Source organism: Erithacus rubecula (genome assembly GCF_903797595.1).
Source record: "Erithacus rubecula genome assembly, chromosome: 6".
NCBI lineage: Eukaryota > Metazoa > Chordata > Aves > Passeriformes > Muscicapidae > Erithacus > Erithacus rubecula.
In genome coordinates, this window is record NC_136688.1 from 6,967,464 (window position 1) to 6,989,119 (window position 21,656).

Sequence of the window (21,656 nt, forward strand, 5' to 3'; positions counted from 1 at the left end):
TTGGAAAGTAATCTGTTCATTCATTTCCAATGCAAGTCTCAGTACTATTAACCCTCCAGACACATGAGACAGGTAAGAACAAAGAAGTGTAAAAGTTCTCCATGAACTCCCATTTTCAGAAATTTGGCATTGATCATTTTTGTTGCAAATGCACCAAAACTTACAAGTCACACTGCTGATCCACTGCCCTGAAAGCCTCAGTCTTCTGACCTGTTCCTGTGGTTAGCTGGGATATGTGGGCAGAGGATCAGCCCATCTCCCATTTGCAAGAGCAGCTAAGAAAACTGAAAATCCCTCCAGCCAGCTCATTTCCATCTATCACCTCTAGAGATAGTTCCATGACCAAGAGCTTCCTTCATTTTCCACTACCAACCTCAGAAAACTGCCAACCTTGAAACACCCATTACCTCCAGTGTTCCCAGTGCAACCTAAGGCAATAATTGGCCTCAGCAAGCAAACAGCCACGTTCCCAAGCCCTCGGGGTGACAGGGTGTACATTCCACCTGCAGCTGTGGCTTTCATTATTTTCAGCGTGCCCAAATTGAGAGATGCTATCAACAATGCAGGGTTTACATCAGCTGGCTCCAAGGAACTGCCTGTGCCAATTACACTCCCATTATAGCAGCAAATATCTGAGGGTCAGGCATGTCAAATATCTTGCTAGGTGTTGCCAATGCTCACCCACTGATGTGGCATCCCACAGGAGGGATGTGCCACCTGAGCAGCCAAGCACAGTCTGCCCCAATTGCAGGAGAGAAGGCACACACAAATTTTTCCTTTAGGTTCACATTATCTGGACAAGACATAAAGCAGAGGTTTCAGGGAAATAGCCTGTGACCTCTCTCAGTCAGTGCCCAGGTGAAAGAACATGATCCTGAAGTCACATATCATCTGTACTCATTACCATGACTTGAATGTCACACAGGTAATTTGAAGTCCATGTGCATGGCGCAGCTTTCCTAGGCATTGTCAGTACAGATTTCAGTGAGAAAAACATCTCCAAAAGCACAATCAACACTTGTACAGCAGATCCAAAACCTGAAATATCTTTTTTTATTTAAAGATAGAGTGCTGTGACCAGCAACATGTACATGCAAGGGAAAAAGTGACATCCTTAAATTGAAGGAAAAAAATTCAAAACCACTGCAGTGGTAAATGTAAATCAGTTCTGAGACCCAGCCACCTAATTGTCCATTAAGATATCAAAAACCAGATTCTTCTTTTAATTTAATAGTCTTCTAAAAGAGAACCCAAGAAAATGTTAGGCATTACTCATGGTGGAACTACAGGACAGTGCTTTCGACTCATGACTCATCCAATAAAAGGGAAAGCAGTTCATAAGCAAATTCTGAAAAGTTTCAAAGCACAAGATGAATTTACCTTTTAAAAAAAAGCATTTCAGTAAGATGGGTGGAAAGAGAAATCAGTTACAGGAAACATAGGGCAGTGGTTACATCCAGGGAATGAAAATACAGAAATCATCCTGCTTTTCACAACAAGGTGCATCACCATCCTCTCACAGCTAAACAGAAACTTATTTAACCTCTCTCCACACTCTGGAGTGATAATGCTCCAAATTCTTCTGCTCTCTTTAGTGCAATGACAGATTGTGTCTGCAAAGGTGGGGCTGGGGGTGCCTTTTTACAGCCCTTGAACCTCAACTTGATTCTAAAGCATCAGCCCAAATCTAATTCCAGGAATTGAAGATCTCATACTTGTAAGGGTGAAATGCGTAAGATGCAAAAATAGATTTTAGTAAAAATGTGAAGTGGTTGAATCCTGACAGAAAGTGAGTAAGAGGGGAATCCAGAAAGGAGTAAACATGGAAAAATAAGTCAGGCAGTTTAACATCTTAGAGCCTCTAAAAGATTAGAGGAATAAAACTGCAAAGTTAAAACTCAGCTGGGCTGTGCTTCTTATGTAGCACATGTGCCACTTTCTCCCACAAAGTCACTGTGACCCAGGACTTGGCATCACACAGCCACAGAATCACTGAGGCTGAAATGGGAAACTCTTATGGATAATAAGAGTTAAAATTATTTATAAATTAAATTTATAAAGTTAAAATTATTTATAATAATTTTAAAATTAATTGTAGCCCCTCAAAAAAATTCCTACTTGCATTCACCCTCCCCTTAGGATGTCCTTGCAAGTTTGGCATCTGGTTTAACTTTTGAAGACCAGCATTTTCCAGGATAACAGAAAACTGAAAGGAAGAGCTAGATGGGGTCAGGAAGAGTCAATGAGAGGGAAAAAATGCATTAAAGTTCCCAACAGCCCTGCCACTGATTTCAGCGGTGGAAGAAGCCAAAAACTTCTTGTACATTTAGGAGTTAAGATCGACTGGGACCTTTCTAAAATCACATATACAAAACACCAGCTTCTGCAAATAATTATCAGGTCATATAGCCATAAAAGTCAAGAAAATATATTTTATTACCTGCTCATCTTACTTATTCAAGGAGTAGAGCCAATATTAGTCAGCACAAGTTGCTGCTTGCGAGCAGGAAGGCTTCAGTCATTAAGGAAGAGATGTAATTAAAAGGAGGGAACTCCAAAACACCGTTATACCTACCAATCATGTCATCTAAGTTGTACTGTTTTATTCATCAAAAATAAAGCTTTGAAACAAAGATGTCATATTTTATGCAAGTTCTTGATTATCTTTCTTCTGAGAGAGTATGTAATTTACAAGAAAGAGGACTTAAAGCTTTAAGTGCCTCTGACTTAATTCAGCATTGCTGTATTGATGGTCCCATTTAGATGATTCCATTTTAGGCCCCTCTAACGCATTAAAGGCATGACTTACTCACATCCATTTGGCTAATGATCCCCTACTGCTCTAAAGTAAATGACAGCTATTTACAGTAAATTATTCAATTAGATAGAGGGAAGTGCGGTATTCATTTTATATTGTTTGACATGGCAAAACAGAAGTGTGCAGGAAGGCAGGTAGGGCATTTTAATCTTCCAGAATCAATTGTTTAATCCACAGCAGGAGAACACACTTCACAATACTTGTCAGCATCAGGTTTCTATTGTAAACATTCTAAGAGACTGAAGTGTTGCAACTGCAGTTAATATAATTCTGTTCATTTCAAAAGTCAGTCATCAGATCACACAAGGAATACCAGCACCTAACAGAACTGATTTATTTTAGGCACCATTTCAAGCAGCACACAAAGTGACCATATGCTAGCAGGAGACCAAATTTCCATTTAAATAAAAAAATAGGTATGAGCAATTCTGAATGCCATTTATCTGTAATGGGATTTACACTACTAAGTGACTGCCTCACTCTCCAAAACAAGGACTCAATGTCCCAGGACATTTGGATAGTGGGGCATTTTTAATTTATGAAATCCCAGGACAGGACAGCTCAGTTACTCTCACAAATTAGGAGGGGGATTCACAAGGATAATCAAATAAAGATCAAGTTGAGGCTAAAAAGAGCCCAGGAAAAGAGGGAATGATTGCACTACAGTAACTCAGGTCTAGTCCTTAATTTGAGAATCTTTTCCCACATTTATCTCTTCTTTTCCAGGAGTTGAAGGGGGTGTGTGAGTACATACACATTACAATCCTCACTGTGTACACACTTGTCTGACCACAACACCTGGAGAAAAAAAGAAGTCGTGACTTTGCTGTCCCCTGTCAAACCTCTGCCTTCTAGAAGAGAAAATTAACAACTAGTTACCATTATTGTAGACAGGAACATGAAGTCCAGGGTGCAGGACAGGCCACCATGTGTGCTGAGCCTGCCAGTGACCATGCTTGTGTGGCTCTCAGGCCTCCCAGAATTTATCAGAGGGAAAAAAACAAATGGGCAATTTGTCTGAGCCCTCCAGGCTAGCCCTAATTTTGGAGAATTTGTCTCATCCACAAGCCCACAACACCTCAGAATAAGTGCTGAGCACCCCAAATAGAAGAACATTTTCCTCTGGCTAAGCTGCCAACACATTTAATTTTCTACAGGCAGAGGGCCAAGATCAGCAAGCACAGCTCCTGCTGAGCTTAATGGGAGCTGCACTTGCCTGTGCCAGGCAGTGAAGGTTTGCTGGGGACTGCAAGGAACACACCACAGAAAATACAACTGCTGCCAGTATCTCTATTCAGAGGCTGCATTTGAATGGATGACTGCCTTTTTTTCCCCCCTCTCATTTTATTGAATTCTTCTAAAGCTGCTGGCACAATGAAACCCTTCCTACTCTTAGCATGTGTTCACTCACTCCCATGAGCAAGGAATCCAGACTGGCTGCTTGCAGTGATGAATTTTGCCAAAGACCAGCTTACCACAACTAGGCTGTGTAAATTTAGCTGTCATTTGGTGCCTTATAGCCAACAGTGCTGGCCCAATTATTCAAAAGGACTTCTACACACAACTCCTGAATTCCTAGGGAAGGTCTGCATTTCAATGGCTCCAGATTCTATTTTCTACAAATCAATTCTTATTGCTAAATTTCCTAGCTACCTTTATCCTCTTATAAACTATTATGTTTTAATTTCTAGCTCTACCAGAACCAAACACATTAAAGAAATTTTAGTAAAGGTTCTCAGTGACTCTAAGCTACATCAATTTTTACTAGGCAAAGATTTCTCCTTTATTTGAAGAAAATCCCCTCCCCTTTAAGTAATTTTCAGCTACAGTAATACAAGTAATAGTAATAACAGTTCTAGAGCTTAATAAGCAACATTCTGGTTTTTCAGACCCTGGTGGCTGCCTCTGCTCAACCTACACCTCTTCATACAATGTCTGCCTTGTACACCCTCCTGCTCTCAGATCAAGCATATCTGCTGAAATTCCCCCTGGTGCCAAAGGAAGTGGCTTGGATTTAAATCCTTTAAACCTGTGATGATCCTCTGAAACATTCCACAGTTAATTTCCACTGGAAAAAAAAAAAAATAATCACCTGCCTGAAAGGTGTTAAAATAGACTTCAAGCCAGTTCTCATCTAGTAGATAAGAGGAGTGAAAACACTTTGTGTGGCAATTGAAATCACACAGGAAGGCTAAATTATTAAAAGGAAATTAAAAAAGAAAAAACCACAAAATGCAAGGACAGTGTGAATTTGGATGCATATTTTTAAATATTTAATTCACTGAAATAGACTTCTCTACACCAAATAGTCAACATTTACATTTTTTCCAGTTCCAAAATTCATCCAGACAGCCAAACAGGAAAGTTCAGAGGAGCTGAGACTTTCAAGGTACATTGCCAGTAAAATTGCTACTCATCAAAACTACAGTAAGCAATATTAAACACTGGATATTGGGTGCACAAAATTTCTGCTTAGCTATTCAGATTCTGAGCAGAATGGGCTGTTTGGAGTAGCAAAAATCAGCAGACACTGAAGTGGAGGAGGCAGGGGGAGCCAATGCTGCAGCTGAGTTTCCTCTAAGCTCTTCAGGGAGAAACTTTCCCTTCCCCTGTAGGGAAGAGTGTAGTGGGAGCACAGCTCTGTGAGCCATTGCCACCAGCAGGGACAGCACAGCCAAGCTGGCCTGATAACCTGACCATGCTGCTGCCAAGAAAACACCAGAGCAGGGAGTGGAAGAGATGATTTGGCTGGGATGAGTCACTGGACATCATCTCCTCTGGGATGGACCAGGCAGGAATGCTGATGCTCACATCCTCATCCCCACTGCCCATGCTGTGCCCAGCTTTCTCCAGCACAAGGTCATGAACTGCACAAAGGGAGCTGATTTGCAAGTGCTATTCACAAAGCACCTGAACATCCTTCACAAGCAAGTGAAATTATACCAAGACACAGTGTGCAAGGTCACTGCACCTTAGGCAGGTGCACTGCATCTGCATCAGAATCAATTCACAGGCATTCAGGGTCAGGCACTCACATCAGCTGAGAGCAGCACCATAAGTGACATGAACAGCACAGCTCTGCTCACATAACATCAAGATTTGCTTAGTTTTGAGCTTTTTTCTCCCCCCCTCTCAAAACCCTTAGCTTTGTTTTCCAGCTATAGTAATACTTAGATTAACAGAAACAGGTAACATTTCCAGATGATATTATGTCATCCTATAACAACCCTTAATTTCATAATTTCATAAATTATATGCAGAGTATTTTTAATGTAAGCAAACAGAGTACAACTACTCCCTGAGGGTTTCCAGGTCTCCCACAGTGTCAGGAGTTGTTAAATATATCTCCATAGAAGTGGAAGGCCAGAAACTTATTTTTTTTTACACTTTCACAGCAACCAAAGGTCACCTTCATTTCACAAGTCCTACAAATGTTCTCCAAAGGAGAGGAGTTAGAAATGGGAGAGGCAAGAGCATACAAATACAAAAAGAATGCAAGAAAGAGATAAAAGAAAAAGCTGCTCTGTGGAGTCACTTTCATTGAAAATGACCATGAAGATAAAGAAGATGCACCATGAAAAGTGCCAGTGGAACTCATGCTTAGAACATCAGTCTGTGCTGGAGACAGCAAGTCCCTGGCATGGGACAATGTTTCAGCAGTGTTGAGAGCACATTTCAGACACAGCACAGTGTTATATTTTGCAATTCATGTTGGCTGCATTTTTCTTTTGCAAATCAACATAATTTGGCTCTTTTAGTGGTCCTCTTACTTTTCCTTCATTTAATGATTCTTCCAGAAGTGCTTAAAAATCAAGGATGTTCCGAATACTAAATTATAAAACCTGGCATATAAAGACTCAAATTCCCATAAATAGATGAATATCCCATTTTCTGGAATTCTAATCAGCTTCCACTTTCTATTTCACCTCTATTAGATGGCAATCTCAAGAGCATGTTTAGAACTGCTGAATATTCATCACTGCTTTTTCCTTTAAAGAAAATCAATTGATTAACTGATTTTATAGCTTACATCAAAACATAGGTCCCAGATTTAAAAAAAAAAAAAAAATTATGTGGGTATAGAAGTACTAAAGTTTATACCTTATAAATTAGAAGGATGACAGAATTTCAACAGCAAATCTCAATTTGAGAGATTGGTGTAAAGTTCTTCATCTCATTGACTCTTTGTCATTCTTCACTACCTTATCCTAATATTTCTTGGGAAAATCACCTCCAGCTCTTTTTATCCACTTCATGTTCCCAGCTCTACATTTCCCCAGGATGAGAAGCAGTGTTTATATTAAATAGCTGCTCTGAATCAAGGCTGACTAGAGGGTCCCTGCTGGATAGCTTGGAACTTGGAGAAGGAAGAGAGGATGGTGGCCTGAGGATTCCAGCACTCCAGAGTTCTGGAGTTTTGTCTCCCACACCCCACTGCAGCCATGCCAGGGAGCTGAGCAGCACCAGCTCAGGGAGAAGGCAGCACTGGGAGCCCTGTCCCACACTCAATTGTCAAAGCATGCACTCACCTTTTCAGCTGCAATCCATGAAAATGAAAAATCAGGCAAGACTCTTTGTTCATAGCTGTGCTCATACAAGAACTTGCATAAAAATCAAAGGGACAAAAAGCTCTCACACAACACACACCTAAAATAACCTTGCTTCAGCTGTGCCTTGGCAAAAAGCCTAGGTAGCAACAAGATTTTCCCTTCAGCTAGCAAACTGACCCCATTTTCCTTTTTTCCAGGGCCCACATCCGTATAATCAACTATAGTTTTGGTATCAGCATTTATAGGTTTCATATGGTCACCATTTATAAGCAAACCACTTCCTCAGTCCAGACACAGTTAGTATATTTTCTCATTTGCATTTGGCAAAATAGTTGTGGACTGTGGGAGAGAGCAAAGAGAAACTGTAAGGGATAGAAATCAGGTCTTGAAAAAAATCAAAGTGTGTTTCTTAAGACATGATAGATCAAATATGAAAAAATCACTACACAGTGTTTCAAGCCCACTTTCTGCCTTCCTCTTCTCAGTGAAATAATCTTTCTGGTGAGATTTCATGAATTATTTCAAGCATTGTGTGTAAAGGGACTAAAGCAGCCACATTAGTATCTTCACTACTACTACTAAAGGGAAAAAAAAAATAAAAAAAAGGCTTAGAAACAAACCCTAACTAAATCCTCTTCCAACAGGCAAAATTGTCATTTCAGTGCTATCTTTGAAACAGAAGTTCCAGAATTCAATACACTGGTTGTTCAGCTCCAAGATAAAGACTGACATTAAATACCACAGCTCTAAAAGAAAATATAACAACAGGCTTCAGCCTGACCTGGGATTACTGGCTGCAGACTCCCAGGAGCTGGATTTAACCTCTAACAATTTACACATCAGTGTGCTGAACTGGTACTGATAAAGACACAAGTTCAAAAAAACAAGAGCACACATTTCTGTCTGTCACTTCTCTGGCAAGGACTGGTGTCAAGCCTTTCATCTGCCTGCTCCACCACACAGCATCAAAATTATTTTTTGTGACACATAATAAAAGCTGCTTTTTAAAGAAAACAATCAACCACCCATCCTGAAACAGCTTACCTGGCCTGTAACAAACAGAAGGCAGTAAAATGAATTACTCAAAGGTCAGTTCACTGTTGGTACATTAAAACTCCCAATTCCCTTGCACTTGGGCTGAAAAGGCATGTTCAAATCCTGTATGCAGTGCAGTTTCTTTATATGAAGAAAGTTCATGCTTAAAAATTACTCATACCATTGTGTTTGAGAGCAAATTGACCTAGTTTTAATTATTCATACACTTGACTCTCAACAGGTTGGCTTTCCCAATTACAGTGCTTAGGAAAGTGTGTAACCCAGCCAGCCCTCAAGGACTTCCACACAATATTTCTTACTAGTTTGTTTCTGATTACAGCAAAGTTCTTGTGTAGATATTTTCCACTTATTCAATCTGTCAGTGGTATTCCACATCTCTTTCAAAGATAGCTAATTATCAACAGGCCCTTTCATTCTAGGGAACATGCCAGGAGATCTCATGAAGCAGATACTAAAGAACAAAAAGCCTCAAGATATCATAAGAGATTCAAAGGATCAGATTTTCAAACTAAGAAGCATCACCAAAAAAAAAAAAATCGACTATTTTCCAAATTTGACAAACACTCATTTTCTGGGTGGAATGTGAATTCTAGAATAAACAAAACTTACATCTGACATAGGAACTAGAAAACTAATTTTCTGAAGTAAAACAGTGTTCCAATATAGATTCATTATGAATATAAAACCTACAGTGAAACAACAACTTCTGTTTTTCTGGAGGACAGCATGGATGTCAAGAAGAGACAACAATCATGGAGCAGTGCCTTGTTATACCAGCTGAAAATATGGCTCACTCCCCTTGCTCTAGAGAACTGGAATCTAAAAATATTATGCTATAGTCCATTGTTTTAATGTGAGTTTACATCTATTCTACTCTCTCTGAAATTTTTACACTCTGCCCTGAAGTAGGCAATGAGCTAGAATTCAGCATATGGAAGGCAGAAAACTTCAGGGGAACCTCAGCATCTCTGGGTACCTGGTTCACTATTAAATAAAGTATATGAAAAATAACTTTAAAAATAAAGTTATTTATAGAGATATCATAAAGCAAAAAAGCATTTAGCTGCTCTTAAAAAATTCTGCAACTTTATCCATATCATTTAGGAACAATTTACTGTGATATGGGTACTAAAAAAACTTTGGTCACACAAAATGTTTAAAATTAACTGCTACTTCATTAGTAAAAAAAAATATTAATTACTATAATTAAAATAATCTGACTTCAGAAAAACAGAGAACAGATATCCTTATCACTGTGCATGAAGGCCAGGTTCATTCCCAGTCAAAGACTGAGATTTTTATTCAGGTATTTACTTTACCCTGTAACAGTTGCAAGCACATTTAAATCTATGAAATGTAAAAAGTATTTACATGAACCAAAATGTGAATAAGAAAAAATCCCTTCCTTTTAAACCACAAACTGTTCCTGCAAATTATGTGACTAAAGAAATGTTCATATCATGACTTGAAAGTATTGTTCAAAACCATAAATTGTGAACAGCAAAGAAGGCAGCACACTGATGCAATGTAGATGTAAAGTTCCATTTGTTTTACACAGCATAGCAGCACATCTTAGTAATCAAACATGACATTTGCTTTTCTGTCTTTTAATCCACCCCAATAAACAAGCAGATATTTATCCCACAAGCCACTTTTTCAAGCTCTCTATAGGATTGTTGAGTGCCTCTGTGCCTGCTGCAGGCCTGCAGAGCAAGAAATGCTTTAGCCCTGCACAGATACTTTGCACTCATACTGCATTGAGTGCAAAAACTTGTCCTGAAAAAAATAAATAATAAACCAAGCAAAAACAATATTTAAAAAAAGAAAGCCCACATGCACATTGCCCAAGACATTGCCACATCTTCCCCATGCTCCCCCTCCAGTAACCTGGACAAACTAGCAGATCTAAGGTCAAAAGACATCTCCAAGAGACATTTACCATCTTTGAATTAACAGACTCACCAGGAAGTGTGTGGATGGTGCAGGACTCTACTTCTTTCACAGTTCCTGTGAAAACTGGCCTACCTGCAAATTTAGATACTATCACAGATTCAGATAATAAACCAAAGTCTTGGCCAGCAGCTGACATAATGCTGAAAGTAGTCTTAATTCCTTTTTCTTCCACTGGAACCAGGAATGAAAGCTGAGACTAAAATGGAATATTTGGGATAGAAATGAAAGGGCAAATTCATCCCTTTGGAAAACCATTGTAACCTCAAAATAATAGTCAGGTTTGTGGCTGAGGCAAGTAGCATCATATTTTGTGGGCCAGCTTATTTGATATGCTTCTGTAATTACAAGTTTAAATCTATCCAGCTGGAGGAATAGCAGTAATAGGGTTCATTTCCAAAAGATCTGCATTTAAAGAGTTTTTTTCTGTTAAGTAAAATTCTTTATGAAATCATGTGTCCTCTATGTTTTCTTGCTTGGTTTTCAGTATTGGAAACTGCTGAAGTCCATCTACTTCATTAGCTGGGCAGACAGAGAACCTACAGCTGGAACACACCCACTATGCACTGAAAAACTGCTGTATTCTCTCTTCTTTGAAGCCAAAAGAGCCCCTCAATCAATGTGCAAAAATCTGTTCTAGAAGACCAGCAGGAACCCTGCAAGCTACAGTAATGCAAACTGGGCAAGAGGAGCTCAGGTCCTGCTGCCTGAATCATGGGAGCTCTCCCAGCCTTGCTTCAGCTTTCTTCTCATCAGCCAAAAGAAACATGTGCTGCTCTATGCTGAAAAGCCATTTAATTCAGCTGGTTTTGGCAAACTGCTAACATCTCTTGAAAAATGCATTGCATTCATTATTTGCTATCCAGTCTAGTCTCCCAATTCCTTCTGCAACAATACACAAAAACAGCATGATGGAACTTCACAAAAGAGAGAGGCATCACCACCAGACAGACACCAAGGTGTGCAATGCAGTCATGAAACACAAGCAGAATCAAGCTCAACAGCCCTCATTTTGTAGGGGAACCAATCCATAATTTATGATGGTTTGCTGTTAAGTGTGAGTTCTCACAGCTCAGATAAGCTGAGCTCAGCTGAGCTGTTGCTAGATGTGCTTCATCTTTGCCTCCACACTAAGTGCAAACACAGCTCTCAAAATCACTTTTTTTTTCTTCTTTTGGCAGGCCAGAACACAAGTACTCCTCTGTGATGGTTTGCTTGACAAGATTGCAATTTTTTCTACAGACAGCCTCAAAGTTCTACAAGAGGTGTATTTTTCATCAGTATTAGTTTTCTAGGGCTTGCTGATTAATTTCTTTTTTTTTTTCCCCAAGCTCTTTAAACATTTGCATATCTCATACAACAAAAATGCAGAGTCTTAAATATTATAAAACCCAATTAATTCTTTGAAGCTCTTAAAGAAGCAGGAACTACCAATAGGGAAACAGTATAAGTACATTACAGAATTTAAGGAAAATCTGCAAATTTTTGCTCTAGCTATGCTGCTCCATGGTCAAAGATATTTAAGGATCCCAATCCAGCAAACTACATAAGGATGCTCATATGAAACAAAATGAAAAACCTCGCATGTTTAAAACCTGACACCTGCTGAAATGCTTTGCAAAATTAAGTTAAATTAAAGCCAAATCATTACATTAAGGTTTGGGCATGTTCTTTGTCAAATAAAGCAAGTTTTTGCCCTGTAGAAATAATCCCATGCTTCTTCACATTCCTTCCTTTGTCTTCCAATAACCTCAATCTAGGTCTTACTTGCCAGATTTGATAGAGATACTGGACACACTCAAAACCCTGCATTTTCTGGACTAGATGGGGACTCATCAAGTTCAAAAATTTAATAGCTCAGAGAAAAAAAATCAGTCTATTTTATCCTCTACTGTGTGAGCATAACTCTCAGTTAAAGACCATTAGGGTAAATTGAATAACTCTAAAACGTGAAAATTTGGCCAACACAATTTTTTAGACAAATTAAATACACACAGATTGTAGCTGGCAATCTGTTTCCAATGACAGAGTAAGAGACACAGCAATGGGCTGTACAGACCTTCACAGATTTCATACTAGAAGCAAAATGCACAGCCAACAAGCCTTTAGATGTGTGTCTCAATGAGGAAACGGCACCAAAAATATGTAGTTGTAGGCAAAGGATGAGCTTGCAAAAGAAAACATGGATTTATATAGAAAAGCAGCACAAATGGAAAGGCTCTTGTGAACAAAAAGCTGAGCAAAGAACAATTAACTCAAGCTCAGATGAAAAGCAGCTTATTATTTAGAGAAAAAAAAATAGAACAAGGATGAAAAATAAAGGCTTCTTTTTGTTACATGCGAGTTTATTTCATTCTTTACCCATATCCTAAAGCATCTGTGCACATACTGTCCTGTTCTGGTAAAAAGTGGTGATGCAAGGGCAAAATATATGTGGGAAAAAAAAACAGTGTCCAAACACATCAACACTGTGTCAGCACACTGTGGGGTGACACAGCATGGTGGCTCAGAGGAATCTGCAATTTAATCAACTTCTGCTCTCCTATACAGAAATTACTGGCACAAATGGGTATTTTGAACATCAAAACTGAAAACTTACACTGGGATTTGAAAGCCAGGTTAGTAGGAAAAAAGAAACAACTGGTAGGATGTACGATGTATCCCTCCTTTCAAATAAGAAAAAAATTTAAAGAAAACATTTAGCAAGTGAATCTATCAACTTCTTGTCACACAAGCACTTTTTTCATCACCGAAGTTTTGTTGGACCAGGGAATATTCCTTTGATACTGCAGTGTTAAAAAACCCTACATTGATGTAATGACACTACTGCCTATAATTTCTAGTGGCTGAATGAGTAAAAGGCTGAACTTTTAAGGTGCTGTTGCAGAAAAGTCTAAGTTACAGCTACATACAGTGAGAAATGATAGGTTTTATACCAGAATTTTCAGCTAGTGAACCAATATTGATCAGCTGTGAATTGTGATGGATCCCTGTCACCAGGACTGACTTGCACTGAACTATGGCCAACTGCTCAACATTCAAATTATCTCACTGAGGACCCTTTCTGCATCATTTTTGTTACTTCAGAAGAATACTTTGGACAAAGAAGCATCAAGAGTTCTCACTCTTTCCTTATATTTTAATGTATTTGTGTACTGGCTTTCATCCATTTGCACATTTGAGGGTGATATTAAATAAAATAGTGCTCACAGTCCAAAGAGAGACTACACCAGACTGTCATTAAAATCAGAGCAACATCTGGCTGCTTTTTGTTTGAAAGGGGTATGAGAATGGTCACAACTACTTAATGGGTTCATTAAAAGTAATTCCCCCTCTTTCTTAGCAGTCTAAACTGAGAGTAAAAGGCAGAGGAGGGCTTTGTTCACTCCCCAAACACTGTGTACTTGTACAGAAAGGCAAAATCTGATTTAGTAACACATTGAAGATTACTGGCCTCCCTGGCACCACACTGCCTGTCCAGACAAGCAAGGTTACTGTGAAACAGACACCAGACACTTGTGCTGAGTTTATCAAGCAAAAAACCTTTCTGAGGCTCCAAGAGAGCTTTTATCCACCCAAGATATTAGAGGAACTAGAGATATTTCATAGACTCATAGAACCATCAAGGCTGGAAAGCATCTCCAATATCATGAGGTCCAACCCTTGATCAATCACCACATTGTCAACTAAACCCCAGCACTAAGTGGCACATCCAGTCATCTCTTCAACACTTCCAGGGATGGCACCTCCACCTATTGCCAAAATGTCTTGGCTTGCAAACAGGATGTAACCAAAAGTATGTATTCTACCACCATCTCTTAAAACCAGGTGGAGCAGTCATCTTTATCTTTTTCATGATCCATCCTTCCTCCAGGAAGATATCTCCTGCTAATGGCCCATTAACTCCCACTGTATGGCTGATCAAATTACATCATCCCACTGGGAGATGCTCCAGCCAGGGGGAGCAGCCAAGCCTTTCCTACCTAGATAAAAACTGAGATTTTGGACACCAAGGTACCTTCTTTCCACTGGAGTCCAGAGGAACACCAGACCTTTCCACATCATTCCTGGGCCTTCAGAGGAAAACTGCACCTTCTGCAGGAGCACTGCTACAGCTGAACCACATCTGCCACTGCAGGGGGACTGTAGCCACCATTTAATGGGACTGCTACCAACACCCTGACTGACTGACAGGGTGTCAGGTTGTATTCTGGCTCTGTCAGGCTTGGGATTGTTCTTTGTAATACTGCATTTTATTTTAACTTTACTAGGAAAAAACTGTTCTTCCTAATTCCCAAATCTCTGACTGAGAGCCCCTTAATTTCAGAATTATAATAATTTGGAGGGAGGGGGTTTACATTTTTCCATTTCAAGAAAGGCTCCTGCATTTCTTAAACACCTTGTTTCAAACCAAGACAAAATGCCATTTCAGTGTAGAAATTCTCCTAATGTCCAGCTTGAACCTCCCCTGCTGCAGCCCAAGGCCACTTCACCCCATCCTGTCATTAGATGCCTGAGGGATGAGGCCAACCCCACATCTCTTCTCAGGTGCTTGTGAGAGCAATCAGGACTCCCCCGAGCCTCCTCTTCTCCAGCTCCCTCAGCCATTCCTCACAGGATTTGTGCTCCAACCATTCACCAGCTCTGTTGTCCACATCCACAGAACTGAATCTATTTTCACTCAGATTTCAACCAGACTTCTCATAATTTTGTGATTAATTTCTCTAACTGGCCATCCACTGTATTTTTATAAATGTGTTAAGAAGGCACCGTAGCAATGCTTGAATGGACAACATTTAAAATAAAGTTTTAAGTTGTATCCTGTTTTTCTCCTATTACTACCTGACAGGTGCACGGAGCACCAGCACCTTTCAGACCACCCCTGAGACAAAACTCAAAGTCAGCTTTTACAAGCCCTGTATGAGTGGCTGCTTTATGTGATTTATTACAGCAGAAGCCACACGAAACTCTGTGTGTGGTCTTTAGGAGAGAAGGGCTTAGGCAGTGATGCTGCAGCAGGAAGGATTGCAGCCTCCCCTCCACCAGATGAGAGCAAAACCATGGAACAGAGCAGGACAAGCAGACTGAACACAAGACAGGCCTGTCCTGAGCTCCAAAGAACTTTGAGGAGGAGACAAGACTTCCTATATTAAACATGCTGCCAAAGAATGGTGTCAGCCCAGCTTTAGGGTTGTATTTCCCTGTTTTCTTTTAGTCTCTTCTTCACCAAATCAACACTATATTGTTCAACAATAAACACAGCTGATTCTGCCCTTTATGCAGAATGAAGCATTTAACAGCTGTCTCAAAGTCATGAAAGTGCAAAAAGAAAAACTGAAGTATTTGGCCATCCTAGTACATCAAACTGTCAAAGCATTTGAATGTGGTTACACTCACTTCTGTGTTAGCATTAAAGAAAAATAAACTAACAGTGATCTTGTATAATAAAAAATTAATCTACATACTTGTAAAAAGTTACTCATTAAAAAATGAACTTGACAGATTAACCCTACAAGAACAGAAAGCTGTCATACTTGAAGGCTGTAACACAGCTCTCCCCCACAGCTCCTGGCAAAGGAGAGATTGACATAAGTTTTCAACATCCCTAGTTAATACATTGGTAAAAGGCAGAAGAATTTATATGCCTCTTGTGAAAGGTTTTGTTAAAATTGCATCTATTTTTACAGCAGATCTTATAAATCCAAATCCATCTGCAAATATCCCTCAGTTTCCAGAGCACTGAAGCCATCAGGAACCCAGCTCATCTGAGATCAATGATGAAATCCCTGCCTTCCCACGTGCTCTGTGTCATATGCAGACTGCATATTGCCTGAAAAAATAAATAGCAAACCCCTGACAAAAAGGCAAGGTAGGGATTTATTCTTGCTTTGCTTGCAGGGACCACATATTTAAGTTTGAACCCTAAAAATTCCAGGAAGCCAAAGAGCAAATTAGAACAAACAAATCAAGCACTGCACAGTTTTTCCAGGTCTGCCACAGCCAATCTGCTCTTTTAACAGTTCCAGTAGGAAGTGGTCTCCTTTCACATTGGTTTTAAAATGTCTGAGACCATTGCCTACTGAGAAACACTTTTTGTCTCCTGGATCATGTTCTCAAGTGTGCCTATGGCTAAACTTCACTTTGGGCATTCACCAGTTTGTTCTTGTTACAATACACCTCATATTTACCTTTTCTAGATATATGGTTAAATCACTTTAGAATTAATAGCCTCACATCTTCCTAGGAAAATGCATTACAGCATGTGCTGGGAACTAACTTGTCTCATCATGAAAACCTGGCTCCTAAGATCACTTATCACAGAAAGCCCCAAAATACCCTTTCCTGCACTCACCACACCACAGTACTTGATGTGCCACAGCCATTTCCTCCTCCTGAGGATGCACATAACTGTGGCATCTGAGATAATGCTGCCAGCATGGAGAAATGCTCACTTGTGAAATGGAAAAATGATAGCTTGTACAGTAATTGCAGGCTATCATAAATGCCAGAGTTACTTCACTGCAAGACAGAACAAAGGCTGGCCCCAGTTTGAGGCAGTTAAACTCCACAGCAATCAAAATAAAAATAAAAAGACTTTGACACAGATGTACTTTTTTTGTTTTTTACTGGAAATTGTAATGCAGCCCAGCCTCAATAAATCAGAGGTTGAGCCAGCTAAACTACAGGTCTCCCCTCCATGAGGACCCTGGCCTGGGGCCTTTGGGCTTTCTGGGAAGGAAAGCTAAAAAAATAAAATAAGAACATCCACAAACTTGAAGAATTCTTTTCAGAAATACCAGCCATCAGGCAGGTCAAAGGCAGGCAGGCACTGCAGAGTCAGGCATTGCCTTGCAGAGACCTGGAGCCATGACAGAGTTTGTCTGGTATTTCAGATATGATCTCATCTCCAGCCATGGGCAATTTGTTTATGGAATCAAATCTAACAAGTAATGAATGGATGGATTTGGCACATAAGCTTGCACTTCATTATTTCTCAAAAAATCTAGAGTTATATTTAGCATATGCAACAACTAATAAAGCAATTGAGCTAGCACATCCCTGAAAGTTCAACTAATACTTTTACAGCACTGATGAGCCAGTTGCCTCCTTCAAGCAACTCCCTCTTTAGCAATATTATTCAATTTTTGCTTCCCCATCTCCTTTTCTTCAAGCCAATTACCCCTGCACCCATTCCTTCAATTTATTTTGGGAGGTAACTAGGCTGTGAGAGAGAAAAAAAAAAGTATTTTAAATTGAAAAAATCTTTAGGAATCTTGAACTGATTTTTAACAAAAAAACCTTGGGGCAGTGTGAAAAACTCTTTATGTATTTTCCTTTCATAGAAACTTTTCTCCCCAGGCAAGTTCACTGTTGTTAATATTATTATTAAAGAGTTCTAGTTCCTGACTCTCTTCCCCTTCTCCTCTCCTTTCTGACACACTGCATTCACTTTTCAAAGGAATTGGGAATTTTGAGCCCTTTCCATACCTGGTGTGTTAGATGCTACAGAGGCCTCTCATTAGCAGACTACATAAATGGTACTTGAAGCCATAATGGTGCAAAACAATTTTTTAAAGGAGCAATTTATTCATGTGACAAGAAGTGTCTCACTTGTTTTCCACAGAAATATATCTGATTAATTTAATTTTCCTATTTTGAAAACCCATTAAACTGTAGTCTGCCTTTGACAAAGCAGTGCAGAGATTCACAGTACTATAAAAAGTTTTATTTGGTTTATAATAAGTTTTATTGACTGTTTTGTGATGCAGATGGTTGTGCTCAGGTTTTGAGAATGACAAGTAAAATTCTGCTGAAAATAGAAATATATAATGAGACTGCCTATCTGGGTCCAAAAAAATGCAAAATCCAAGAGAAAAACCAAAATTATCTTGAGCTATTAAGTGTAAGAGCTGTCAATTAGGATCATAAAGGCAGAAACCATAAAGAAGAACTCAAGGTATAGGAAACCTGATTAAATCTCAAACTATTCTTCTGTCTGCCCTTGAGGCATGATCTCCAGCTTCTGCAGAGAAATATCTCCAATCTGCCAGCAGGTTCTTGTGAAATAACCTCACCCTAGGAAAATGCACACCTCATTTAGGTGGAATGTTTATCCATGGAAAACACCAAGGAACCATGGCAAAGAAGAGAAGATTCTTGAACCCAATGACATGGTCTGGATCACATCTTGCCACCAGGTCATTTTTCTGGGGGTTGTAGTGGGAGATGGAGCAGATGGTCCATGAGCTCTGGCACTGCTCTTGAGCACTGCACAGCAGGCACCTGCATCTCACCAAAAGTTACAACTCAAAAAAGACAAGAATAGTGTTCACCCCCTGCAGTTTATGAGAAGGATCACTTTTAGAAAGCAATTTATAGGATTCTGAAGTCCCACTGTTCCTTTCACCTCTAGAACAAGGCTTTTGCCTTTTTTTCATAAAAGACCTCCCTATAGACAATTGAATGAAGCTACCTCATAAAGAAATTAAATTCCTCTCTCACCTATTAGTGCAATAACAGAACACAACCCTTAGCACCCAGAGAGCAGCCTTCCACCTTAGACTTTAGTTTGGACAAAGACCTGTGCTGCAACCAGAATATTTCTGTCAATCTTTATCAAGCCTCACCTTGATTATGCTCAAACCAGCATTAAAATTAAGGTGATGGTTTGGCTTCCACTCATCACCATAATGGGAGTATAGGTGATCCAGAAGCATTAGAAATGTAAATTCTCAAACAGAGATACAAAAAAGTAGGGAGGACAGAGGTGTTGTATTTGTCCAATTTTTGTTTTAAAAAAATGTAGCAGTGGCACATTCATAATGTGACCAAACTGTATTGCCACTTTTGTGCTTTATTACCAACACTAACAGGTGAGCAAAGGACTTCATAGCAATCCTGGTAATTTACAATATTTCCTCTCTCTGCTGTCACACCTGCACCAAACCCTCTCCACGACACCCAGACTGAGACAATATTTCTGTCACATTGCCACCCCTCAAACCAACAGGACATTTACCAGCACTCTGATTTACTGTTACATCATTTTGGACCTGTGCAGCACCCAGGCCTCTTTCATCATTGACCTTTCTGCAACACGTGCTGGTCCTGCAGGCTATTGTGAAAATAATTGTATAAATCACAGCTTTTGCTGGAGATTAACAGATCCAACTGCAGATAATCTCTGCTGCACACAGCTATTCCAAAGGTCTCAGTGGGAAGTTGTACTCTTTTTTGGAACACCACACATTGAGGTCTTGGGGGGGGGCATTTTAGAGACAGATCTGGGGGGGCTTAAAAAAAAAAAGGGACAGAGGGGACAGATTTATACACTCAGAAAAATACTAGCTTCAAATTATTTACTAAGGAATTTACAGCATCTGCTGTTTCACTGAAACAGGCTCTCACAGGTGTTGTCTGTATTAATCCTAACACACTCTTGGGAACACATTTTCCATTCACATAATAATTTTGAGCCAAGCTTCTTTTTTCATACTCCATTCCCCCCAAAAGTAAACCCAGCTAACATGCACACCTATTGCTAGTTGAGCAGGAAAGAAATAATTAAGAAGTCTCTCACCTCTCAAAGCATAGAAAACCAACTGCTAAGTGGAAATCAATGAAAATATTCATGCTTAGTTATGATAAGAGTCATTCATTACAAGCTCAGTTGCAGCTCATAAATGCAGAGCTAGGTTTACACATACAGTACATAATCACAATTTTCTCTCCAATTCCTGCATTTCAGAGGCTGTTAATTGCCTCTGCATTTGTAGAGGGGAAAAAAATAGCCATGAAAGCTTACAGGACACTTTACCAGGAAACATATTTAAGATTTATCCCAGCTTCAAACATATGACTAATTTCAAATTTACACTGAATTTAAAAAGCAGTGATTTAGATTTCCTCACCAAATCACCCAATGTTGTCTGTCCAGCCAGTTGGGGCTTGGTTTTGTTTCTTTTCTTGCAGTATCTCATTTCCCAAGAGCTCTACTCTTCAGCACAGGTGGTGCCTCTCCAGCAGAGCTCTCAGGACCATCACACTCAGTGATTGCTGTGGATTCCTACCTACAGCACTTTTCTGAGGAATACAGTTAGGAAAGGGAAAGGCAGTCCTAAAGTTATTAAGCCAGTTAATCCTTAACATATGGAACAGAGAAAGGAGTTTTCTGGCCAGGAAAGCTCTCTCACAACTGGCTTGGAGAAAGGCTAATGTAAATGATGAGAATAAGGGAGTGTTCCAGCCAAAAAACAATGAGAACATTTTTAAATGAGACTATTTGAGGATGCTGATGTTTTAAATCTGCTCCTCCAATGTGTTTTGGTTTTTTTTTACCATCCAAGATTACACAGCCTTAAACCCATATCTAAATCACATGTTGCTAAGAAGAATACCTAACTTTTTATTAATTCATGAATGCAGACTATAAACAGTAAAACCCCTACATCTGGAGCAGGGCAAAGTTCTGCAATAGATAGGCTCATTGCATGAAAAATGTGCTGTATCACATCAAAATGGGCTTCTTGTTCTGGGACAGAAACTGTCACTTGGGCTCTAAGGAATATAAAGTTCAGAAGGAAGTCTGAGTCCATAAATCACAATCAGATTAAACATCAGCAAGTGTCCAGTGGCCCAGTTTCAGTACTCTCAGAGCATACTGAATTAAGTGGTGTCAAACCCTGTACCTACATAAGGAAACATTTCACTTTCCTAAATAACAAGTGTTCTCACATCCACAGTGAATGACATGGACCAAGTTATAGCAAAGATAAAAGGCCTAAACTATATCTTGAATTGTGTTTTGCCTATTTTCCAACTGTAACTATACGGTTACTACACCAAGTCTATGAATAACATTACTTTCCTTACACAATGAGACCTAATCATAAAAAACGATTTTGTTTTTCTAGGTTTGCATCCAAGTAGCACATGCTGAAAGACATCTGTTGCTTACACATTTTTCAGGCTGATTATCTGTTGTTGATTCCATATGTAAGTTTGTATAGTCACACTTTAATTTAAAATAAATTCAACACTAGATCTCTTGAAAATTAAGCTATCCCTTTTTTTTTTTTTTTTTTTTAATATAGAAAGTTTGGCTCATTACCCAGCACCGCTTCCCACCTGGGGCAGTGGCTTGAACAGACAATGATTCTGTGGGCTCCAGTTCCATTCCCTTGAAAAGCCACAAACTTCAGCTGTTGTTGAGAAAGTCAATTATTCAAAGCTGTGTGGCCTGATGGCTACCAGGTACTTTGTTTAAGCTGCATTATTGCTAT

The 21,656-nt window shown here is 39.4% G+C and overlaps 1 protein-coding gene across 3 annotated transcripts in view; it reads right to left on the bottom strand.

The window, feature by feature from the left end:
* Nucleotides 1-21,656, bottom strand: part of INSC (INSC spindle orientation adaptor protein) — a 122,775-nt gene that overhangs the window by 94,724 nt on the left and 6,395 nt on the right. The window lies entirely within an intron of this gene.